Below are 21660 nucleotides of genomic sequence, written 5' to 3'. Positions count from 1 at the left end.
TTGCATCCTCCTGGGCGCTGGCTCGTGGCGCCTCGCTGGCAGATATCTGTAGAGCTGCGGGCTGGGCGACCCCTAACACGTTCGCTAGATTCTATAGCCTTCGTGTGGAGCCGGTATCCTCCTGTGTTCTCACCTCAAACGGGTAGAGGCACTGAGAGGCCCCGGTTTAGTGTCAGCTTGCTAAAACTGCTCCAGAGTGTCCATACTGTAGGATCTGTTGAGCTCCTCCGTCCCCTCGGCAGCCAGACGTGGCAGAACGTCCGGTGCCAGTCCTTCACTCTATGAATCCTTGAGAACCGGTAGAGGGCTGGGTTCCATATGTAGAGACCTAAGTGGATCCCATATGTGTAAAGTCCACGGTATAGCCTCAGAGCCCATGTTTCCCCGGCAGACTCCAAGTGGAACGGGTACATTTTCCCAGTGTTATCCAATCTCACTGAGTGGGTAGTGCTATGAAAACAGTGAAAGCTGGTCTTCTTTTGCGAGCCCTGGCCTGCACCAAAAAGGGCCGCAGGCGGCTCGCACAGGACACTGGAAGGGCCAGCATCCATGGCGCTTTGGTAGGGATCCCAATTCGTCGGTCACCGACGTGACGTCGAGAGTGACCGACTGAAAGGGAACGTCTCGGTTACGTATGTAACCCTCGTTCCCTGAAGGAGGGAACGGAGACGTCACTTCCCGTCGCCTCGGCTGCTGTACCACCGCTGGGCGACCGGGTTACCGGCTCGGCTCCTCAGCGAAAACCTGGTATGCGTTGCACTTGCTGCCTTTTTATGCTCACGCTGTGATCAGCGGCAGCTGGATGCAATCATCGCATGCCAATGTGCATTGGCTTGTTTAGTTACACTCGAAGTAGATTGGTCTCTCAATGCGAGATCCCAATTCGTCAATCACCGATGTGACGTCTCCGTTCCCTCCTTCAGGGAACGAGGGTTACATACGTAACCGAGACGTTCTTTTGACCAAAACAAAGGTTTGGCATTTTTATATATTGCCTTTGATATTTTTGCTGGTTTATGATTTTTTTTTTTTTTTTATGACCGTAAGCCTATAACAAACTATTAACATGCACAACCCCACACTATATAGTGGGACAACACTATTGTGAATGTGTCAATGCATGTTTAATGAACTGTTTCTTTCTTGAATTACAAAAATAGACATATACTGACAAATATTCATTGGAGAATAAAAGTGTGAAACTATACTGCTGGTTAAGGTATAAACCAACACACACCACTCTCTTGAATCTCTTAAATCTCCTGAATTAGATATGCATTTTGTTGTGGAAATTCAGTCTGATCTATGTTCATCCTCAATCAAATGCTTTGCACTTGTATCTAATCTGGCATGTCAACGCCTCCTTGCCATTATCCACTCTGTTATACAGGTTTTCTAATGTTTGCCCTCTTTAAGTCTGAATTGATGTTGAGCTTTAGAATATTCGGCTTCTGATTAAAGCACTGAATCCTCCAGAGAGTCATCATTTTATCTCTTGTTAAACTCAGTCAATCTATAATTAAAAGCTTGCTTGTGGTGACAAGTCAGCACACAGATGGACCATATGTTGCAGTATAAGACACTCACAAATGATAATAGCAAAGTCTAACGAACCAAGAAAAACACAAATGTTCAAGCATCAAGGCAAAAAAATAAATAAAATCAATATATAGACCTTCATCCTTTTCATTCCCATAGAAAGAAAAAGTAAGACAAAACTACAAAGAAAGAACGGGGAGTAAAACAAATGGCCTTTTACAGAAACAATCTCCCTGCTCCTTTATAGCATCAATCTATATTCGTTGCCCTCCACCCTTACCCAGAATCACCTCTGTGAATGTGTGTGTGACGGTGGCGCCACAGACTCAATGGAGCAAGTGAGGGCCGCTGATTGATGCAAACTGCCTGACAAAATGATGTCTCTGTCAAACACAGCAGAGAGGATCATCCATCCATCTATGACCCAACAAGAATCAATGAATAACTTCGAACCACTGAGAACATTCCCTTTGCTCAGGATTGATCATCTGAATTGTTTGTCTCACTTATTTCAAATCCTAAATGACTAGAATTTAATTTGCACATTTTTATGGTATTTTAATTTAAATAATGCCTGTTTTATTAGAAGAAAATAAAGTTATTCAGTCATATTCAGTCAGTGAGTAGTCCTTTCTTGTTGTGCCAGTTTATTACATACTTTTAACATTAATATTCATCAGAGTAAGTTTCTGACATGAAAACTATTAAACACTCTTGACTGGAGATTGAATTGAAAGGTTATATCTTTCAGTAAAAATCCAAATTCATTATATATAAAGTTTGGCTTCTGTAATATTTTTGTCATGTTTTTGAAATAAGTCTCTTTCCAAAGCTGCCTTTATTTGATTAGAAGTAAAGCAAAACAGTAATATTTTTAAATATTATTACAATTGAAAATGTTTCTATTTTAATATGTAATTTATTTCTGTGATGGCAAAGTTGAATTTTCAGCATCATTACTCATCATTACAGTCTTCAGTGTCACTTCAGTGATCCTTCAGAAATCATTCTAAGATGCTGATTTGGTCCTCAAAAGACATTTTATTAGTATTATTGTTATCAGTGCTGAAAACAGCTGTGCTGCTTAACATTTTTGTGGAAATCGTGATACATTTTATAGGAATTATTATTATTATTTTATTATTTTAATTTTTTGAATAGAAAGTTCAAAAGAACAGTATTTATTTGAAATAGAAATACAGTTTTTTAAGTAACTATGTAATATAAACAGTTAAAAATGGACACATTACTGATGTAACAACTGTGTTGTAACAACTGTACACACATATATATGGTAATCCATGTATGTCCTTGATCTAAAGTATGACTGGCAGGGCCATGTATTTCGGTGCTCCAGGCCTAAAGTACATCTGTTATCAGGGTTCGACTGCTGCCGGTCTACACTTTGCCTCTTGGCAGGGGTGTAGATTACGCAGGGGACGTGTCCCCCCACTTTTAATATCACATAAATACATCCCCCGCACTTTTTTCGGGCAAGTGTGTTCGCATAGAGGTTTTCAAGAGCCGGTGTGAATAAATATAGATTTAAATTCAAAGAGACAGGATAGTCTGTGCATGATCTGATGTTTTATTCGGAGCCAGAATAAGGCGAGATGAACATCGCGGAGCGCTAAACACTCAGTGCAGTGTGTGTTTCATTCATAGGCTACTCGAAGCTGGAGGGTGCTCTCGTGCAGAAAGTCGTACCACGAAATTCCTAATATGGACAAAAGCGTCCAGCTATCGCTGTATAAAAACAGTTGTTTTCACAGAAAAACAGAAAGGTTTGGAAACATGAAGACATTAAACATACGATTGCGACAATATATGGTTTATTTGTGTTTTTCAAGTCATCTCCAGCAGGTAATAAATAAAGTAGGCTATATGAACAATGCACTGCTAATTGACATTTATTACAGTATAGAAACTATTCTGCTTTAAAAAATATATATATTATTATTACATTTGACACGTCTGTCCCCCTCACTTCTGAAAAGATGGCTGCCCTTGGGAAATCTAGGGGAGGGCAGAGATGGATTAAGCTTTTGAATCAAAATTAATGCTGAGGAGGAACAAGGTAATTTCTGCCTCTGCTAGGTAACAATTAGCCTCAAACATCGTTCACCAATTAATAGCATGTGACACTTTGATTTGACTGAATGAAGGCTGGTTTCCTGCAGCAGAGGATCTCTGATATTCCGTTGCTCCCTGATTAGCTGTCTAGTTGGATACAGTATTTGACTGTATGTTTTTCATGGCCAACGAGCTGTGTTTCTGACAGTGTATGATCGTGATCACATAAATGAGAGCTGACCCCCCAGACAAACCAGTGGCTGGTAAAGTATCACAAAACACAGTGGGACTCCAGCAATAGGATAGTGTGGAAACTACAGAGAAAAAGCAATTTTAGTGTCATTTTCTTCATATCCACCCCCACCCGCAATAAAAGTGGTCTTTTCGTGATACGCACTTGACATATCATGGGGGGAAAAGATTGTATTGCAATTTCTGCAGGCAAAGCATCATTCAACTCTATCTCACAGCAACCAATAAGTGCAGTCCGTGGCACTGGGAGGAGGGAGGATATCGTATTGCAGAAGTGATGTAGCGAATGGATATATATTGTGTTGTGAATTTAATCGAGAAGGTTTCTTTTCAAAGCCCCAGAGTGAAAATATTTTTGAGTGTTGATACGGTTTAGTCACTTAACAGTGCAAATATATATACATTATAATGTTATAATATATGTATTATATTATAATAAGCAGACATTTAAGCTGTTAACACAGAAGTTACGGATTTGTTCCTTCATGTTACTTAGATCAGAAATTTTCAAATTGTTTGATGCCAAGGGCCCCAAGATATCATGATCCCTTTTTCACGCAATAAACTGCAACAATAGTTTCCAAAAGTAAAAATCCCATTAATTTTCTATAGGGGAATTGATTTTTAACGATAACTTATACATTTTTTAAAGACAGACCTATTGTGTGTGTTTCAAGGCTTTTAATAGATGGCACATGCTATTATTAAAGCCATCAGCAGATATTACCTTTTAACTTTTTATTATTATTATTATTTTTTTTTTTTTTATAAAAATTCTTAACAAAAAAAATCCTGTTGAAAAACTACATTACCCATGATTTAGCAAAAAAAAAAAAAACACTAAACCAATCTAAGAATCATGATTAATTGTACCATACAAAAGTCTCCATAATCTCTAAAAATGGTTACATATTTGTATACTGTATATACAAATGTTTTGCATATTAGTTTATATATATTACCAACTTCTTTAAATCACTAAATTAATGGCACTGTAGTTTTATTTTACATTTACATTTACATTTAGTCATTTAACAGACGTTTTTAACCAAAGCGACTTACAAATGAGGACAATGGAAGCAATCAAAATCAACAAAAGAGCAATGATATACAAGTGCTATAACAAGTCTCAGTTAGCTTAATGCAGTACACATAGCAAGGGTTTTTTAAATAATATAATAAATAAAAAGAAAACAGATAGGATACAAAAAGATTAAAAAGCAAGTGTTAGGTTTTTTTTCAAAGAAAATGTGTGTTTTACTCATTACCTGTCAAGCTTCTATGATAATTAAATTATACAGTACAAAGGCTGTGAATCAATTACTATTCTTAAAATTCCATCTGAAATATAAATTTACTCTTAAGAAAGTTTTTCTCCATCATTTATTGATAAACGAAGCAAATGGTGGAACTGCTGTGTGTGTGGTTACTGAACATGATTTTGTCTTTAGAGATCAGAATTAAACAGTAAAAATAACAGTCCAAAACTAATGAACTTTTAGTGAATTTTGTTTATTTAGTTAATTAATTTTGTTTGTGCACATCCTTGCAGCTCCCAGTTTGAAAACCCCTGACTGTCCCAAAAGGTGCACTTGATCTGTACACACTTGTGATGGATAATGTCTGCGTGTGCCTGTGAAGCCCACATGATCATAGGGAGTCCCACTGTCATGCTTTCTGGTTTCAGAAGGGTGCTCAAATGCTCTTTTGTGACTGCTGGCATCCTCGATAAATCCTTTGCCAAACCTGCACAGATGCAGACTCCACAGTGGACTACTACTTGACAGTCCATGTGGAACGTCACAATAAATTATGTTGCTTAAGTATCAATTCAGAGGAGGACCAAGGAGTTAAGGTAGTTTTTCTTACTGTAAATTTAAATTGGATTGAATGCTATTAGATAAACAGCAAAAGCTACCTAAATTCATTATACAGTACACTGAAGAAAAAAAAAAGATACATTGCACCAACTTTAAAAATACTTTAATTTGTTAAAGTCAAATTTATTTGTTTGTTTGTTTATTTATTTATTTGCTTGTTTAATATATTTGCAGTTTGGTTCAAACCTTAAATTTAGGTATTAATCAAAATATTTATTTTCCAAAAAATAAAACATACAAAGTAAAATGATTATTTATTATAATAACTATATAGCATAGACATAGCTAAAAGCTAAAGCCAATTATAGCCAGTTAGCTAAGCAGAAAGTAGAATTTTGATTTAAGATAAATCTACAAACATTATGTTAGTCAATGTTTAATTTAGTGGACTTACTATAAATAAGGACATCTTCAAAAGACCTTAATGTTTTCTGTGATGTCTTCTTAATATATGCATCATATTTTCTGTTATGTACTAAAAAAAAAGAAAGAAAAAAGAATAGAGAGAAAAAATTATCAAAACACACATTTAATTTCTGCAGTCAGTACAGCTAATACAAAAATTCTGATTTTGTATTGGGAGCATCATTTGCCTTTAGACAAACTAAACAAAACAGCTTTAAACCAGAAACCATGGTGTAAGTACAATACTCAAGTAAATGCACTTAGTTACTGTCCGCCTCTGGGTGAGACCAAAATATAAATGCACTTAATAAATGACATAGTCGGTTCTTTTCAGTGTATATGACTTTCCTGTGTATTTCAAGTAAATTACACAGCAAAATAAGAAACAGTAGCATACTTATTTTGTGTTTCCAGTGTTGTGTTTACACATGGGAATATAGAGAGACCTCAGGTGAACTTGAAAGTTGAACATCTTGAAAAATGTTCAAGAAATCTAGTCACTGTAAAAATAGTATAAATATGTTATTACAAGTTTCTTTTAAACGGTAAGCCAAGCTCACAGCACAATTTGTTAAGTGCAGTACTTGCTGTTTAAAGGGCAAAGTGACCTTTGCTTATCTTAGGTCCTATAGTGTGCCAGAAGTACATGAAGATGTGCAATCTGCTGTGGAGAGCAGTTTTCATATTTCTCTCAGAAGGTCAACATGGAGATAACAAAAGGGCACTTAGATCTGGAGAATGTTGTCCCGCATTTGTATCTTATCTCATCTGCCATATTATGAGGGGAAAATCACACTTAATACTTGAAGGAAACTTCCCAGGGTCTGATTGCAGTAATGGCACTCAGTGTATCACTCAATGTACCACATAAACATGCCCGTTTGTTAGGTCATGGTGACATGTGCAAGGATGTTGTGGATTGCTAAGCTTGTTAAGGCTGGGTAAAGTCAGAAATGTAATAGCACACCTTTTCTCAACAAGTTACAAAATTTAAGGTATCAATCATGTCGGATGAGTTACATGTCAAAGTTTAGAGGCTCTTAAAAACACATTTTTGGTTGTAAAAATAGTAGCCTACAATAGTAGCCTATATATTCAAATGAAAACCACAGCACAGATACATTTTAAAAAAAGGCAGGGTCTTCTTGGCATGCCGTCTAAAACACATGGTGCTCATGCACAAGATGACAAAAAGCAGCGCGATACAGCACAACATCTAGCACATTTTCACATAGAAAATCAATTCAAAAGCAGAGCAGTGGAGCACAACAGCACACTTTGTGTGAATTGGTAATTAGGGATTTGTTCAAAATCCATTAAAAATCCTTATCAAACCCTCAAAGCATGAGCAATAATTCTCAAAATAATTTAAAACCTGAAATAAAGACTAAATTTGACCATTGTAACAGTATTTTACTCTCAATCTTATAATTTTGGGGTGCAACAACATAACTCGCTGCTTAACTACGACAGTGGGATGCATCATTGGAGAAATTAACTAGTTGCAACTGTTTCTCAAAACCATAGTAACATGGTCACAGTGACGTCTTTTGAACCCTGTTGGTTTAACAATATAGGACTGTTGTTAATGACATGACATGCAGGTAATGGAGCAATGAATTCTGATTATTAATCGATTCAGCATTGCAATTAATGTCAGCTTATTATTGTTAATTTGTACGAAACAACAGAAAGCCTTTTTTCATCATGGTAACAAGCTCTATGGAACTGGCATACACTTTACTCCCAAATACATATGGTTCATTCCGTCAGCAGATTTCCCCACAGTGTAATATCTCCAAAATGCTGCTATAACAAACATGGCATCTGAGGACTACCTATTGTAACTAATTTTGATCCTGTCGTTTTAATTTATTTGATGTTTGATTAATTGCGGCTTCCCTCTTACATCAAACTCGATGTAAATAAAACATTGCATCAAAATGCGATGTAAATAAAAGTAAAATATAAAGATTGCAATGTATGTATAATGAAATGGAATGAAAGATATAGAATGTATACTGAATGTTAGCTTGTTTATTGTGCCAAAGAGTATGTCAGTAACAACAGAACTTAGTTGCTGAACAATGCGTTTGGTAAAAAAACACACACCCCCGGACAGATGTTGTTACTGTGTGCTGACTGCCTGTCTTAATGTACTCACCAAAAGATACCAATCGATAAAGCTGAAAAAGTAACACTTTATTTTAATGTGTCCTTGTTACAGTGTAATTACACAAATAAGTAATGTGTAATATTAATTAACAACATGTATTTACTATAGGTTTAGTTTTAGGGTTTGGTTTAGTTGCTTGTAATTACACAATTGTTATATAGTAAATACATGTAGCATGTGTAACAAGGACATTAAAATAAACCTATTTAGACAGGTTTATTGACAACTTAAGGCTGAAATACTCTACATTACTTTTGCCTAGATTTTTGCCCTAGAGGAGTCAGCACTAGTTGCTGAAGTCAGATCCAGTCTTCAGATTTTAGGCAGGCGCAGTGGACAGATATAACAGAAAATCACATTGTGAATGATGGGCACAGACTGCGATTTTTTTTCACTTCGGACTATGATTCCATCCAGTCTGAGGATATTAAACAGGTTTGATATTTTGAGCTGAATTTAGAAATTGTTTTCATTTTTCATGCCTCTCCTCTATGATGATGAAAGTTTGGTGGTGTTTGATCCTCAGTCGTTTAGTGTTTGATGCCCAGTTTTTCTCTGTACTCTTAACAAAGCCAACAAGTGTATGATCCCTACCAAGGGTTCAGATTTAAATAGTTGTGTAAGGTATTCCAGCCTTTACATGATTTGGTGTGCATGATTTGTGTTTCTGACAATAACTGGCTACTAGGATGCTTATTTGGGAGTTACTTGGTTGCCATGGAAACTACACTAATGATGGTTTGTTTCTCATCTCAGACCAAAGATTTTTTTAAATAAGGAAATATTATGTTACTCTTAAGATCATATGATGAAAGACAACACTTTATTATAAAACACAATTATTACTATCCAGAAAAAGTTTCCTAGACATATACAATCCCTCTGCATAGCATTTATACTGCAATTAAACACAGTGTCCTCACCTTATGTAATGTATGGTCATTAAAATGTGCTGTACAATTTAGATTATTTCAAAATCTGTGTTACAGAAACCCAAATATATGATATTGAGCAGCACAGAGTAAATTTGTACTCGTGTCTTGCTGTGTGTTGGCTCCAAAAACAACCCATCTGAGACCTCATGGCAGGCATCCTGCATCCAAACATGATAATGCACCTCCTCTAAGTTCAGTGCATGTTGTGTGTCTAGGGTCACATCACAGAGTCTAGCCATGGAATTGCTCATTGTATCTCTCTGTCTCTCTGAGCATTATGTTGGAATATTCTAGTGCCCCGGACCACTGGAGCTCTGGCTTTGCCCCACTGACGGCCCTACTCTGTCGCATCTCATTAGTTAGCTGGGGTGCATACGAAAGAAAGGAAAGAGGGAGAAGAGGACAGGAGAGAATGAGAGGAGAAGAGAGGAGCGATGAGGATAGGAAAATAAAGGAGAGATGGGATACATAAATATCTTTCACACAGACTCTGATTCAAATGAAATTTAAACAAATTAAAAACGTACAAATTTAAATCTCTCACCCTCTTTCACCAAATTTAGATCTTTCACCAGTTTGTAATTGGTTAATTCAGTTCTCGGTCTACTTCCACTTAACCCTCAAGGACTTAGCAGTAATATTCAGGAGAGGAGAGGAGAGGAGAGGAGCTCTTCTTTCTTGGTTCATGTCAAGGGATTTCTTGTGTTATCTAGGCCTAATGCTTGGCTGCTCAACTCAAAAATCCCCCTTTAAAGTGTTTTTTTTTCTGCACGACTAAGGCCAGTTAGAACATAAGTGGTATAAAATGAGAGTTTGCTGCCTTCCTGGTGGATGATCCACAAGATACATCCTCAGGTGGCCTGATTAATTACTTTTATAAAGCCTGGATTCAGAAGGCCAGAGCAGGCTGGTCTTACATCAACCTAAAGTAATGAAGCACCATCAAGCATCACACTATATGTGTTTAACCAAGAGGCAATTTTCCCTTTAAAAGCTAGCCAGGTAATTTAGCACAAATATATTCAGGTAGGCAATCCACTGACAATGCCTGTTTCACAGGAGGTGCACTAAAATGTTCAGACCCAGATGAGAAATAAACAAGGGTAGCATAAACAACTAATCTTCAGTTGTAAATTGGGTTTAGATTGACATGCTGGAAATCATAACCGTCCAATAATATAACAACTCCATTCAACCAATCTCTGCAGATTGTTTAATTTTCTCTCTAACAGCCAGAAAAACTGTTACTCAGAAAAAGGTGGGAAGCTGTCAGCAAAAGAGCTATCTGTAAAGTGAAACTTGCTGTGAATCCTGTAAACTAATCTTAGACTACTGCACTTTTTCCATCCTAATCTCATGGGAAAATATGACCATGTATATATTTTTTTGCAAAACCTGAAAATGTTGTCATTAAAAAAACACTGCAGCTTCCAGGTGAGTTTTATTTTCTGCAATACAGTTGAGGCTTTAATAAGGTTAAAAAGCTGAACCTCTCCAAATAATGTTCTATCAGCTTTTAAATCAACCAACAGAAATGCATTTTTATCTAGGTCTGCCCCCTAACCCTAAACCTATCCCTACCTGGATTCAAATCTAGTTTTAGATCTAAAATTCAACCTCAGAGGAGAGCACAGCATTTTCTGATGCGTTTAAGTCACTTACAGAGCATTCAAGGTTCGTTCTGTGATCTGGGAGTCAAAGTCATGGCCTTGTTGTTGATAGTGCTATGCTCCATTAGTACAGCTAAAGGATGCCCTTAAAAAGGTTCACAACAACATATGTATACGAGGATAGTCATCTGCTCACCCTCAAGCTGCTCTTTTTCATATGACTTGCATGGTATTTCCAGGACTTCTGGATCCATATGTTACATGTCGAGTACCTATTTACTCCGTCTTTTTCTATTATTATTAAAGTTGTTACTAACAAAAAATCTTCCTCTAATCTTGGTCATCTCAGTCAGAGTATACCTCAGTTTTCAGCACAACTAATTGTCATTTCAGCAATTTGTAGCTGCAGCAATGTATTTTATTTACCCACCCCACCCCCCCCGACTAACCTTGACTCTAGACATTTCATAGTGCCTTAAGTTACATCAGTGTGGACATTGTCAGGTTGTATATTACTGAAATCTAGTAATCTGCAATGAGTCTACCTCCAGAATTACTATTCAATGTTATAGTCTCAAAGTATATGTTAATAAAGCTCTAAATTAATCACACAATTAATTCGTTGCAACTTTAAAGCTACTTAATACGGTTTTTCTTATTGTTATTAATATTAACAACAACAAATTACAAATCTAATATATGTACTTGTAATGCAACAACCCCAGGTAAATAAAATTCATTATTTGTTAATTATGTGCTTCCTTTTTTTTTTTTACCCTGATATTGCCACATATTTTCTGTTCTTGTATGTTTTAAGACTTTTATTTTGAAGTTTGTTTGATTCTTGTTTGGTTTGTTGGTTATTTCGAAGTGTTTTCAATTTATAATCAGTTGCTAGTTAGTAAAGCAGCAGTCATTTAGACTAGTATAGAAGTATAATAATGGAATAATGAGACAATGATGGAAGTTATTTCGAAGTGTTTTCAATTTATAATCAGTTGCTAGTTAGTAAAGCAGCAGTCATTTAGACTAGTATAGAAGTATAATAATGGAATAATGAGACAATGATGGAAAGGATTTTTTTTTTTTTTTTGAAGCTTGACAGCCCCCATTCAACATCTTTATAAGGAAAAGAGCAGCATGAACATTCTGCTAAACTAAATTCTGCTCACCTTTTGTGTTCTAAAAGAAAGCTATATAGTTCTGAAATGGCAAGGGGGTGGACAAATAATGCCAAAGTTTTATTTATTTTCTCCCTGTAATTATAGGGTGTTAAGACTCTTCCACCCCCCTGTAATTTACACCCTGACAAAATTGCTTCAATCTGCAGTATATTTCAGTTTTCTATAAAGCTAGATATGAATGGGGGTCATCAGTACTGCAAAATCAATAAGGAATTTTCCTAATCTTTGAGTATAAAAACATCCTTATAAATTCTGTACGGTAAGCGAAGAGTTTCTGAAAAATAACTGACAGCACCATTCTCCCCTGTATGTCCTAGGTGGATTAAGTTACCAGTCCATTCAATATTTAAGACTCTTGACTGACAGTCTTTCCCATTGAAATGACAAGGCAAAATTCACCATATCGAGATGCGCGGACAAATCTGCAGGTGCTAAACCCTGCGTTTAGCTGATACACTTTGTACCTCAAACACACAGAGATACATGAAAAAGTCTGTACACAGATGCATGAATTCGCTCCAAAACTGTGTGTACAAAAAAAGAAACATGCATATGAATGTGGTACAGCTCCAAAAAAAGCATATACACCTCAAAAACAACCTAGAAAATTAGAAAAAGTGGGAGGAGTCCTAACATAAAAAAAAATATATATATATATATATTGCACCCTTACCGCTATCAATATATGATGAGACACTGCAAGAGAAATAGATATTGAAAATGGCTCCTTTCATCCGACTGATACTGAAATTAAATTTGAAAAACAACCTGCACCTCTGACATCAAATCATATGGGCATCTGTACAAGAGGTATGACTGCATTTAAAATGCTGGATGGCTACATTATCAAATTCATTCTATAGACACAGAATGCCTTCTTTCACTGCTACTGTTGAACCAGAAGCTGTACCTGAATCTACAATGAAGCACAGTGACCTGTGTGAAAAGGTGGAAATCTCTTAACATTTAACCACAACCAGTCAGTTTGATTCAATATAAGAGATGTCACCTCTGCTGACCCTGCACGTTAAACTGAGACATAATGGCTCTCTATTTCTCTGATTTCATGGGATCTTAAGGTGAATTGTTTTCTGAAATGGTTGAGAAATGTCCAGATACACCCCAGCAACCTCGACACAGAAGGTTAATATAAATGGCTTTTTCATTTAACAAGCTGTCGGAAGAAGATTAACCAACTTATACAGTATACATCAATGTATACCTATATATATATATATATATATATATAGACACACACCACACACACACACACACACACATATATATATATATATATATATATATAGGTATACATTGATGTATACTGTATAAGTTGGTTCAAAGATGATAACACTTTTGACTTGACTAAAACTAGTTCATTTAGATGTTGCTTTTTCAGTGTAAAGAATAATTCAATCTCCATTTAAACCCTCTGTTAACAACACTGACCACACCATTTTCCTCGTAAATCCTAGCTGGATTAAGTTACTAGCACAGAAAATACAGTGCTTTGCCAGTTTCACTCTAGCAATCTTGATATGGAGGTTAAAATAAATGGTTTTTCACTGAACAGGCTATTGGAAGCATAGGTTTATGGTAATGGTCATTGTGCAGTAATATTATCATGCATTTTTCTAATACATTAGCAGGGCACCACAGATTTTGATCTAATATACTGACATGAAAATATCTTTAAATGATACTTTAATGATAGTTCAGTGTCTATAACAGGTAAGGTACAGGTAGACTGTAGAGTATAGGTTAAGATACATAAGTTGAGTCATAGGGAAAGATTTAATTTTTAAACCCATTTGTGGCCCTGGACCACAAAACCAGTCTTAAGTCGCTTGGGTATATTTTTAGCAATAGCCAAAAAAAGATTGTATGTGTCTAAATTATCGATTTTTCCTTTATGCCAAAAATCATTAGGATATTAAGTAAAGATCATGTTCCATGAAGATATTTTGTAAATGTCCTACTGTAAATATATCAAAACTTAATTTTTGATTAGTAATATGCATTGCTAAGGACTTAATTTGGACAACTTTAAAGATGATTTTCTCAATATTTAGATTTTTTTGCACCCTCAGATTCCAGATTTTCAAATAGTTGTATCTCGGCCAAATATTGTCCTGTCCTAACAAACCATACATCAATAGAAAGCTCAAATTTCATATATACATCAAAAAAAAATCTCAATTTAAAAAAATTGACCCTTATGACTGTTTTTGTGGTCCAAGATATCTCTTATAAATTGAAATTTTAAACAAACATCTCAAATATAGGGCCATATATATGTTCCTGAAAATGCTGGGCTACATTCTTTACAGAAATGTACTATGATAACCATAATTTCTGTTAATCTACTATAGTTATTACAGATAAATATACACTGTAAAAATAAAACTGTAAAAATAAGGTTAAAAATTACATTTACAAAACAGCAAAGCAAATTTTATAGAGTGTGTCAAGAGATTTGACAAATGTGTGAAAAAAAAAAAACGATTTCCACAGGAAATAAATGTTATAAATCTTCAAGGAATCATATTTAAAGAAACATTTGCAGTTTACAGTGACACAAAAACTAATCAACAATAATATTCAGAGCTTTTCAATAAAATCTAATAAAAAAGTAATTATCTTTGGATATAATTGGAAATTAACTTTCAAGGTTTTGTGATTTAATTTTTATGCTTTGGTCTACAATTACTACTTTGGCATTTCATGGTGACAAAATCAATTTAACCCAAAGGCCACAGTGTCTGCTCCACCCTCAGGTAATAAAAGGATTAATGGAATAAAGGGAGGCGCTTCTCCACATAATCTGAATTAAATAAACACACAGAGCAACACTGTGTTTGTTAGATAACATCGATGTAAGTATCGCCGTGTGTCAAACCCACATTATTCCAGTGTTCCAGTTCTGTCTGTTCCAGCACTCACTCATTCTGAAGCAACCATTAGGGAAACTGCAGATACATCTGCTTCTTGGAGAGCAGCAGCGGAGAAGCACTATAACAAGCCTCAGATGAGATCATTAGGACTCTGTGCCCATGCTGTATCTTAACAACCATGTCTCGAGCAGCCCCTGCCTGTTTCCCATATAAACGTGTCTTCTAGCCTCAAGGGTCAAGCAAGACCTCTCCTGTTACAGGAGTATGGGAAAAGGCATGAAACAAATGATGATGTGGGGCTGAAACACCCCTGACGACTTCCTGGCCAGTATTTTAGAAATATTTTTTTTCATGGTAAAGCAACTTGATCTATTTATAAAAACAATTTTTGCACAGCATGTTAAATTATCAAGGCCAAAGGCAGCGTTTATTCATCCAGGGCAGGCAGTGTGTAAAGTTCATTCATATTAAAAACATGAGGACATGATGATGAATGTGTCCTAAGGTAATTAGCTACATGCCATTAACATGTAACAGATGTGAAGCATTAATCAAGTATTTAGTGGACACATGTATATGAAGCATTTTTCTTCTGTGTGTCAAGTTTGTTGGTTAACGGTCATATTTAAATCTGATCAGTGCTTTTCCTAACAACTTACCAGAAGACCAAATAACTTGTTTATTTGCATCCACTTCCTGATGGATAAATCCAGAGAGTAATAATGATAACAGAATTTTTTTTAACCTTAAAGGCATAGTTCACCAACAAATGAAAATTCAGTCATCATTTACTCACCCTCATGTCGTACCAAAGACTTTTGTTTTGTACATAGAAGCAGTTCCGGGGGAATGACGTATGAGGTCAGCTTTGCGCATGCGCGGCTCAGAAGTGACGCACGCGGAGAGATCGAAACAAAACAACGGTCACGAATTAGAAGTACAAAACGAGGATTTGTAAAGAAGAATGTCGGAGGATTTCGATATAAGCCAAGAGGAGACTTGTTTTCCTTTGCTAAAGTAAGGAAATTTTGCTTCCTTTGATCCTGTAAACAAACGTTGGTTTTCACGAGACTCACCGGCGCATGCGCAAAGCTGACCTCATACGTCATTCCCCCTGGAACTGCTTCTGTGTACAACTGCTGGCGCAAGCTAGATTAAAGTGATTATTACGTTTTGAATATGGATATTTTTCTTACAAAAACGCATCGATTCGCTACAGGAGGCCTTTGTTCACCCCCCGGAGCCTTGTGAGAAACTTTTTTTTTATGGAAAGGTGCTTTTTATTTCAGGTCTTTTGAACCGAAGCACTGCAACACCCGCTGAGTGCCACGATAGAGCTTGAAAGATCAAAGACAATTTTTAATATAACTCCGACTGAATTCGTCTGAAAGAAGAAAGTCATATACACCTAGGATGCATCGGGGGTGAGTAAAAAACAGCCTAATTTTCATTTTTGGGTGAACTAACCCTTTAACGTTGTAGTATGACGCAGGGTGAGGCTGAAAGCCGTCGAAAGCGAAACAAGGCCGCTGAACGAGCGTGACACATGGCTCGAAAGCAGCGGAGCTTTTATTATGCCACAGTCAAGCGTTTCTGCTCCTTCCGGTCGTGCGTATGTGGGGTAAAGCATCTCTGTTTTATCATACTAGATGCATTTGAAAGTTCTGTTATAATGCTACTCTGTGCGGTCGTCACCTGTGTAATAAAACGCATAACATATTAAAGTGTCTTTGGTGTTTCCATGTTTTCTACAAAACAAAACCGGAAATCGAGGGTGTATGACGTCATTGGCAGGCAAAGCAAAATGACACTATAGACACGGTTCGTGTCACTAGTTAAAATTGCTTATTTCTCTGGATTTAAACATTATTTGAAACATTTGGGATAATGCAAGTACACAAGTCAGCAAAATATATAACACTGTTCTAGTGATTTTTGGATATTTTAATTTAAAAAATCTTACATATTGTGCCTTTAAGGATTTTTTTTCTTTAGATTTTTCTACATCTGTCAAATCTCTCTGCACACTCCATGAAATTAGTTCAAAGTCAAATTCAGCCTAAAGTTAAGTACAGTTGCATGATGGAAGACTTTATTCTCTATTCACAAATAGAACATAATACAGTTGTAATGTACAATGTCAGAAATATGAAAATCCCAGAATATAAATGCATGTTTAAATACTGCAAGACATTTGCAAATTTTTTAATTTGATAAAATTTCTAAAAATGTACTGTTTACTACCACCAAAAAGTTACTAATGTAAAATAATAAATGAATACGATAACTTTTTTAAACAGTATAAAAGGTTTTTTTAAGACGATTATGTAGTTTTATCTCATTAGTGACTATACCTGTCAAGCTCCAAAAAGGACACAAAAGCACCACTGAAGTAGTCAATTTGATTAGTAGACTGCGTTTCAAGTCATCTGAGGTCATCTGAGGATTTTTGTGAGAAACAATGTGAAATTTCAGTAGTTGTTCACTGAAAATCTGCACTGATGTCAAATGTCACTGATGTAAATAACATTTAAAACCATCATGTTGCATTTTTTCTTAAATGACATATATTTGTTGTTGTTATTATTATGCTATTAAATAATTGTTATAATTACAGTTTTAAATAAAATAATAATTATACTTTATTTTGTATTCAAAATTTCCTCCAATGCAACTTGAGAAATGTGCATATTAGTTTTGGGTTTAACATGGTTGTAAAATGTCTGAACGATTCTCCAGCTGGGCCTGCACTTGCTGAAGCATGCACATTTTTGAGACAGCATTTATTTAAGTTTGCCCATGGTTATGATCCATAACATTAGTCATGGTCTAAAGCCCCTTATGTCTCTGCCCTGTCCTCTAAATTAAACAGAATCACGTAGTGGACAGCAAGGTAAACAGAAAACTAGAAATGTCTTGAAAGATTCAAAAATGGCTGTTAAAATTGGTCTTCCTATATGAGTTAGATGTCATGTGCGATACACAGAGATATAAAGGTATATAGTCTTACATAACACTGTGACCCTTGTTATACTTTCACTGTAGTGCTTAAATAGAAATCTATTGTGAACTGTACAGTTATAACCAAATCACTGTGGTGACATTTCTGAGACACCAATTTTCTGAGACGACTTGTGTTCAACATTACTAATGCCTATTCCACCATCTGCTACCAAATATATTTAGACCATAATGTGCTGTATTAAAATCTGCTGTTTTTTTTTTTTTTTGCAATAGGCTGAGTTCACTACTTCCAAAGAAAACATAAAATAAGAGACTTTTATTTGCTTGCCTCTCATACAATCTGAAAAAATCCATGGGTATATTTTCAGTCTGTGCACTAAAACCAGATACTAAATGTTGCTGTCAGAGCCTAGCATCTGGCATGGAGATAGACAACACGGCCGACAGCCTCTGCTATCTGTTGCCATATTTTGAATTCTAGCTGAACCTTGCATCAATGCCAGAAACATTTTTGATCAATATAACTAATTGTCACATCAATACGGCTCATTATCTGTTCTACTTGTTCTCAATGGTTTAAAATGTTCTTGTTGAAAGCTGTTGTGAAACACTGCCCCCTGTTCTACAAGCCCCTAAAACAGGCTCTGTTAAATAACAAAAGGGCAGTCTGTAGTGTCTGCCTCTTCCTCCATGGAAATGTCAAGAAAATGCTCTCAGGGCCACGCAAGAAGTCCCAGGGGGAGAAAAATCTCCCATAGACATTTTCAGTTACTTTTATTTTTCCACATAAAAGTATTTCTCATGTGCTTTATGCTTACTGGCATTCTTTGAATTCTTCATTGCATGGTTGTTCTAACCGAGAGATCAATTTGGTAGCAGAGGCAGACCATTCCATTCATCATATTTTCTTCTTCATGTCAAACCGAGTCAGTTTCACACATTCCACTCTTGCAGAGATGAATATTACAGAAAATCAGCAGGTACTACAGAATACTATTATGTTCTGTACACAGACCAGCACTCCATGAGCATATGAACACCATCTACTTGACTGGATGTAAATGATTTAGCACAGATTATTCTTGGCAGTGAATAGACTCACTTTGCCAACTGGTCTGAGATTGGGCAACTTGGTAAATTAGTAAAAGAAGGATATCAAGTGTTTTTCACGTACTCTAGTAAAAGGTCCAAAATGTGAATAAGCACAAACTAAAATGGTGCCAGAACGTGTTTGTGGCTAATCTAGAACGATAATTAAGAAGTGATTATGTAACTGAATAAATCAGTAAACAGCAAGCTTTAGAATGTTTTTTTTCCCCCTCTGGAAAACCTCTTGGAATAATGCCTGGGTTCACGTAAGATGCTTTTCACCTCTCTGTTTATTAAACAATGTTTAATCAATGCTGTACCCACACATCTATTTACTCAATACCTCAGTCATCCCACTATGTGCAAAATACAAAAGACTGTTAAATCAAAATTTTTGTGAAAAATTAGATTTAACAGACAATAAATTTAATTTTACTGTAAAATACAATAAAGAATTGTGTTTTTTGAAGTATAAAGTATGAATTATATAATTGACTGTGAAAATCTATTCTACATTCAAAAGGGAAATACATGCAGTTTTATTGTAAATCATTGTTAAAATGTATTTATTTATTTTAAATATGAGTAATCTTATAATCTACAGTGAAACACAAAATGATCTATGGCTATATTTTATTACATATTAATATTTATGCTTGTTATTGTCTTGGACGTTGTTTAAGTTACATTTTATGAGGTTCTAATTTGTATTTATGACGTTATTTTAATGCTGTTATGGTATAATACTGTTGTGTTTAGCAATATATTTTAAGATACAAAGAGATTTTTGTAGTTCGAGTAGGTTGGAATATAAACATTAGCCTATATGTTATATATGTTTGTGAACTTTAAAAATATACAGGCAGCAAATGCCAAATGATAATATGTGAATATCTGGCAACCACAGCTGTTTTTCCCCGTAAATTTGACATTGGTGCATTCGCGCAGTCTAGCCTACTTCAGTTGCTTAAGTAATCAGAAAACGCATTTTTATTTATTACAATCAAAAAGTTACGCTATACTAACTTTTTTTTTATTTATTTATTTATTTACAAACAGAAGCAATGGCAAACACCTGCCTAAAAAGCTAATTGATTTCACTGATAATTTCAATCAAGTAGTATTTGTTTTTAGAGGGGGGAGATTGAATTTAATAGTTTTGTAACATGCACCTCACCTTCAAGCCATAGGATATTACGAATGAGCACAGTTCTTCTGTCCGTTTATATCCACAACTTCTTGATGTTTAGCATCTTTTCCCCGCACAGTCTGAAACTGTCCATATCCTGCTCGTTTGTGCCAGAGCGTTCAGTGTTCTCGAACTATTCACGATGCTAAAGAATTTCACTTGACTGAATCAAACGTGAGTGTTTATCTTATACCGGCCAAAGAGTATTGTAGTCGTACATCTAACTTTTAAAGCCAGTTTTAAATAGTTATATTAAGTGCATGCGTGCTGTCAGCTGCAGAGTGCGAATGCCGGGCGCAGCGCCGCTCTCGCATCCAGCAGTATGAGCGTGTGGCAGGTAGGAGGCGGAGTTGACTGATCTCAACACGAGCGAGTGTTCAAATGCCCAGAGGATGCAATGAAAGAACGGGAGTGGGGGGGTGGGAGGCTGGGGGGAACCCTGTCAAATGTACAGTGACCGCTCAAAATAGTTTGACACCTAACATACACTTAAAATGCATGAATGCCATTTGGTAAAATCAAACCAAGTGAATGCTATTGTAATAGTAGCTAAAGTACATTGTACAGTAATACAATGCTATTGTAATAGTAGCTACAGACACACTTCTACACTCTCATAAATATAGGTACACAGGCTATCGCTGGGGCTAAAATGTACCATTTAGGTACTAACAGGCATATGCAAATAAGGTAAATAACAAGGATATAATATATAAACATCACACTATCAAAAGCCTCTCTCTCTTAAGAGAGAGATTCTATTATATATGTTTTACATATATAATTATGTAATTAATGTCATGTTTATTAAAACTAAGAATTTTAACAATTTAAAGGGGTCATATGATGCTGCTAAAAAGAACATTATGTTGTGTATTTGGTGTAATGAAATGTGTTTATGCGGTTTAAAGTAAAAAAAACACATTATTTTCCACATACTGTACATTATTGTTTCTCCTCTATGCCCCGCATTTTTGAAACGCGTCGATTTTTACAAAGCTCATCGGTCTGAAAAAGCGAGGTGTGCTGTGATTGGCCAGCTATCCAATGCGTTGTGATTGGCCGAATACCTCAAGCGTGAGACGGAAATGTTACGCCCCTCACATACTGTTGATGCCGTGTCCCGGCCGGAGCGATGAGACAAAAACATTAAAACCCGAAGACCAAACAAAGTAGTTTCGCTTTCACAACGAAAAACACAGCGGCCTAGCGTGAGGGGAAGCCCTGGCTTAGTGTGCGCTTAGGCCGGGATAGAGTGAGCTCAGGGTCGAGAATGGCGCGCCCGGCGGATCCGACGAATGAGTGGCAACCACATGTGAAGGACCCCGGGCTGGATTCCGCTTCGTCCATGGTGAAAGTTGATGTATTCCCTCAGCGACCAGCACAGATCAGCTCTAGGCATGACGAAGCGGATATCGTCCTCTTTTGGAAGACCAAACAAAGTAGTTTCGCTTTCACAACGAAAAACAC

At 36.1% G+C, this 21660-nt stretch overlaps 1 protein-coding gene across 1 annotated transcript in view; it reads right to left on the bottom strand.

The window, feature by feature from the left end:
- The window catches only part of LOC107664308 (D(2)-like dopamine receptor), a 54593-nt gene extending 34225 nt beyond the window's left edge, over positions 1-20368 (bottom strand). The window contains exon 1 of the mRNA XM_016454836.1: positions 20179-20368. The gene's annotated coding sequence lies outside the window, so the exon portion shown is untranslated. The remainder of the gene's footprint in view (positions 1-20178) is intronic.
- Between the last annotated feature and the right edge of the window lie 1292 nt (positions 20369-21660).

The sequence above is a fragment of the Sinocyclocheilus anshuiensis genome, unplaced genomic scaffold (assembly GCF_001515605.1).
Source record: "Sinocyclocheilus anshuiensis isolate Anshui unplaced genomic scaffold, SAMN03320099.WGS_v1.1 scaffold339, whole genome shotgun sequence".
In the NCBI taxonomy this organism is placed as follows: domain Eukaryota; kingdom Metazoa; phylum Chordata; class Actinopteri; order Cypriniformes; family Cyprinidae; genus Sinocyclocheilus; species Sinocyclocheilus anshuiensis.
The sequence above is the reverse complement of the archived record's forward strand: the minus strand, read 5'-3'. Positions and strand labels throughout refer to the sequence as shown.